This window comes from Bison bison, unplaced genomic scaffold (assembly GCF_000754665.1).
Source record: "Bison bison bison isolate TAMUID 2011002044 unplaced genomic scaffold, Bison_UMD1.0 scf7180017864518, whole genome shotgun sequence".
Lineage (NCBI taxonomy): Eukaryota > Metazoa > Chordata > Mammalia > Artiodactyla > Bovidae > Bison > Bison bison.
Window position 1 is genome coordinate 6,758,590 of NW_011495071.1, and position 5,501 is coordinate 6,764,090.

Sequence of the window (5,501 nt, forward strand, 5' to 3'; positions counted from 1 at the left end):
GAGTGAAAAATTTGGCTTAAAGCTCAACATTCAGAAAACGAAGATCATGGCATCTGGTCCCATCACTTCATGGGAAATAGATGGGGAAACAGTAGAAACAGCATCCGACTTTATTTTTGGGGGCTCCAAAATCACTGCAGATGGTGACTGCAGCCATGAAATTAAAAGACGCTTACTCCTTGGCAGGAAAGTTATGACCAACCTAGATAGCATATTCAAAAGCAGAGACATCACTTTGCCAACAAAGGTCCATCTAGTCAAGGCTATGGTTTTTCCTGTGGTCATGTATGGATGGGAGAGTTGGACTGTGAAGAAGGCTGAGCGCTGAAGAATTGATGCTTTTGAACTGTGGTGTTGGAGAAGACTCTTGAGAGTCCCTTAGACTGCAAGGAGATCCAACCAGTCCATTCTGAAGGAGATCAGCCCTAGGATTTCTTTGGAAGGAATGATGCTAAAGCTGAAACTCCAGTACTTTGGCCACCTCATGCGAAGAGTTGACTCATTGGAAAAGACTCTGATGCTGGGAGGGATTGGGGGCAGGAGGAGAAGGGGACGACAGAGGATGAGATGGCTGGATGGCATCACCGAGTCAGTGCACATGAGTTTGGGTGAACTCCGGAAGTTGGTGATGGACAGGGAGGTCTGGTGTGCTGCGATTCATGGGGTCTCAAAGAGTCGGACACGACTGAATGACTGAATTGAACTGAGAGACTTCACTTTAGGAAAGAGATCATTATCACTACTCTTAAGTCAGATTAGATCAGTCTAGCTAATTTGGTAAGATTAAAAAATGGAACAAATGTTAGAAAGCAAAGGATAATTATTTACAAATCACATAATATGGATAGAGAAAGGTGATTAGACACAGGTTAAACAATTAAAAATCAATATAAAAAATACATATTTGGGGATCCTTGTATATAATAAAGATGACACTCATATTAAGGGGAAATGGATGCATTTACTAATAACTGTTGTTGGGACAATTGGCTGCCTTTTGGGAGGAAAGAAAACTAAATCCTATCTCATCTAAAAATAAACTGCAGATCAAAATGCTAAACATTAAAAAAATATAATTACAGGGACTTCCCTGGTAATCCGGTGGTTAAGACTCTGCATTTCCACTACAGGGGCAATGAGTTTGATCCCTGGTCACGCAATGTATTTGTCACACAATAGACAAAGGGTGAAAGTGAAAGTCATTCAGTTGTGAGTTGTGTCCGTCTCTTTGTGACACCATGGACTGTAGCCCCCCAGGCTCCTCTGTCCATGGAATTCTCCAGGCAAGAATACTGGAGTGGGTTGCCATTTCCTTCAGGGGATCTTCCCTGACCCAGGGATCGAACCCAGGTCTCTCGTGTTGCAGGAAGACTCTTTACTGACTGAGCCACCAGGAAAATCACCCTGGTAAGCAATCACAGGAGCATGGGTTTGATCCCTGGTCACACAGTGTATTTGTCACACAATAAAGAGACAAAGGGTAAATGTCTATAATATACAAAGAGCTTCTGCAAGTCTATAAAACCCCCAACAACCTGGGAAAAATGAAAAAAGAATGTGAATAGATATTTGATAGGAGAAATTCAGATGGCCACTAAACATATGAAAAAAAGTTCAACTTCATTAACAGTAAAAGCACACAAAATAATATTTGGATACCACCATCATTAATTTTTTTTTGCCTCTCACATTGGTAATATTTGATGTTGGTGAAGGTATTGGTTGAACTGTAAATTATTCCATTTTTAGAGAGAAATTTAGCAATGTTTGTAAAAACATAAAAAGTGTGAACTCTGAGCAGTGTCACTTCTAGGATCCTATCCAACAAAAATCCAACAGTATTTCAGCATTATGTACAACATCAAAACTTTGGAAGCAAAAAAATGATTATCAATAGGGACACGAGACAGTCAATGGAATCTTATATAACCATTATAAGGAGTGGAGTAACTTCTATGAGTTCACTCTGGAATATGTTTATGACATGTTCAGTTGTTTGACATTGTAAAATAATATGTATCTTTGATCTCATTTCTGTAAAAATTAGAATGTTTGCACATGTGCATATACATGTTTGCACATAAATTTACATCTGCACAGACATTAAAATGTCTTCAGCAAAGGTGGGGACTGAAATGTCAACAGTGGTTTCCTCTGTCTGAAGTGTGGGATTCTTTCCTTCCTTCTTTTGCTCATTCGTTCATTCAGCAAATCTGTTTAATGCCTACTACATGCTAAGCACTGTTTTGGCGCTGTGGACACAATAAATAAAATGGACGGAATCCCTCTCCTCATGTAGCTTATGGATTCTAAGGTAGGAAGACAGATAAGAAATAAAAATTATAGCATTTCAGATGGTGATATGTGCTTTGAAGATAAAACAGAGAAGGAAGATGGAAAGGCAATTTGAAATTTTATTTTTTTTAAGGTTATTACTTTATTTATTGGCCCCACAGCATGCAGGATCTTACTTCCTTGAGCAGGGATTGAACTCACACCCGCAACAGTGGAAGCATGGAGTCTTAACTACTGGATCACCAGGGAAGTCTCCAGTTTGTCATGTTATTTATTTCTTTAAAAAATATTTATTTATTTGGTGGCACCATCTTAGTTGCAGCAGGAAGGATCTTTGGTAGGGGCATATGGGATCTAGTTCCCTGACCAGGGATTGAACCCAAGCCCCCTGCACTGGGAGGATGGAATCTTAGCCACTAGGCCACCAGGGAAGTCCCCCCCAATAAGGTGGATCAAAAGTGTAGAGGAAACTTTTCACATCTCTACATACTTTTTGAAAAGAGAAAGGTAGGATTGAATGTTTTTCTTATTATAAAGATGGTTTTCTGTGTATTACAGTAAACAGGATGAAAAGAAAAGAAAAAGTTCTAACAGTGGAGTTTCTGACTTGGGAGTGTGGCATAACACTTGAGAATAATTTGTTTTTCTTTCCTCCCCCATCTATTTAAAAAAATCACTCCTAAATGTTTATTCCTGACTGCAAAGGATAATTTACAATGTGTGAAATTCTGTTTCGCTTCCTCACTCATTGGATATATTATAGTAAGTCCCCTACATGTGAACCTCCAAGTTGTGAACTTACAAAGATGAGAATGTGAAGACCTGATGGAATTGGAGGCCAGGAGAAAGGACAGGAGGAGAGACAAGAGGAAGAAGAAGAACCAAAGAGATTCATGACACAGGGAATGGTAAGAGAATTTTGTTTATTTGAGGAGGCACTTGTTTTTTGAGGCATCAGATCTAAACGTAGAATGGTACACAGAGTTTATTGCAGTCATTCAGAATGCAATCTGGTGCCACCATGTTATCTGTGATGAGAAAAAAAAGAGCTACTACCCAGATGCCTGCTGCTCAGAAGAAAAGCTACAACAAACCTAGACAGTGTATTAAAAAGCAGAGACATTACTTTGCCGACAAAGGACTGTATGGTCACAGCTATGGTTTTTCCAGTAGTCATGTACAGATGTGAGAGTTGGACCATAAAGAAGGCTGAGCACCAAAGAACTGATGCTTTCGAACTGTGGTGTTGGAAAAGACTCTCAAGAGTCCCTTGGACAGCAGGGAGATCAAACCAGTCAATCCTAAAGGAAATCAACCCTGAATATTCACTGGAAGGACTGATGCTGAAGCCGAAGCTCCAGTACTCTGGCCACCTGATGTGAAGAGCCAACTCATTAGAAAAGGCCCTGATGCTGGGAAAGATTGAAGGCGGGAGGAGAGGGGGATGACAGAGGATGAGATGGTTGGATGGCATCACCAACTCAATGGACATGAGTTTGAGTGAACAGTGGGAGATGGTGAAGGACAGGGAAGCCTGGTGTGCTGCAGTCCGTGGGGTCGCAAAAAGTGGGACACGACTGAATGACTGAAAAACCACTACCTAGACATTACTGGATTGTTTTTCAAGAGAGTAGATAGAATTGAATTCAACAAGGAACCAGAACTGGTGCCATCAATGTCAGGTGGGAATCAAATTGCAGCTTGCCCTCTGTCTCCTACTGCTGACGATCCTTTAGCTCTACCATCTCCCACCTCTTCTCTCTCCTCCAGTCAGTAACTCTTCTTGCTAGTTCACTCAATGCCAGCTCCTCTATGCCAGCTGTTGTATTTTACTACTGTACTTTTTCAAGGTGCTATGACACTAAAAATGTTTTATTTTTTGTTTGTCTTTTTATGTGCATATTATTTGTGTGAAAAGTATTATGAACCCATTACAATACTGTATTACAGTACTATATAGCTGATTGTGTTAGTTAGGTACCTAGGCTAATTTTGTTGGACTTCAGAACAAATTGGACTTACGAATGGGCTCTCAGAACTCATTCATATGTAGGGGACTTACTGTACTGGCATAGCAATTGATGTGTCATTTTTGTTATTTTCCCCCAAAGACTTGTTTTGTTAATTGTGTTTGCCTAAGGGCATTTAGAAATTAGCTTGCATTTCTGAGTACAAATCTACAGGGAAACCTGATAGAATGCAAATTGCTTATCTGTGTGGGGTAACCTCATTAATTCTATAGTAACCCTTATTTTATTAGCCTTCCCCATGAGAGAGCAAGTGACACAAGCTAAGGAATAAAAGTTAAGAATTTTGATGGCAATTAATGTCAGCTAGATTAATTGTGAGTTCTTGGATGGAGGGACCAAATCTATGAATGATTTATTGAACCCCAGTTTTGTGCAAGGACCGTGGTGGATGAACTGGTGAGTTCTCAGAGTCTCTTCCCAGTCCGTCCCTTGGCCTCTCTATGAGACTTATTTTTTGGACTGTGCTGGGTCTTCACTGCAGTGCTCAGGCCTTCTCTAATTTCAGTGAGCAGAGGCTATTCTCTAGTTGTGTATAGGGGCTTCTCATTGTGGCAACTTCTCTTGTTGCAGAGCGCTGGGCTCTAGAGTGGGCTTCAGTGGTTGTGAGACTTTTAAGGAGTGTGGAAAAGAAGAGGGAGTCATGATCTGTCATCTACAGTCAGAAAAATAAGGAGCATAGGCAGCACTGCCACAGGAAAGACTTGAAGTTAAACATGAGGAATACATTCTGGATATCTGCTTTGGTATCCACAGGAACACTGGTCTGAGTTCCTCCTTCTGGGATCAGGCCCTGAGTGGTGCTGGGACTAGATTCTGGGCTTAACAGGAGCCAGATGCATCTCCCCTAGGAAGGCTGTGAGGATTTGCTCCAGGTGATCCATCTTTCTCACCAAACAAGTAACTTCACTTTTTTCGCTCCCTGGTTTTCGCATTTGTCTTGCAGATCATTGAACCCAGGGTAGCCAAGGCAAAGCTGAAAGAAGATATAAGGAGCCATAGGAACCGCAGACGTTCTTTATTCACAGTGGCGAGGCAGACATGCTTTGCTCTCTAATGGCTGATTCAGCAGCAAGAACTCAACTCACCCGCAAGAGCTTTTCAGGTGGTGCTTATATAGGACAGCCAAGCAAGCACACCACAATGTGCCCGGTGGGTGCTCGCATTGCCACACATGAC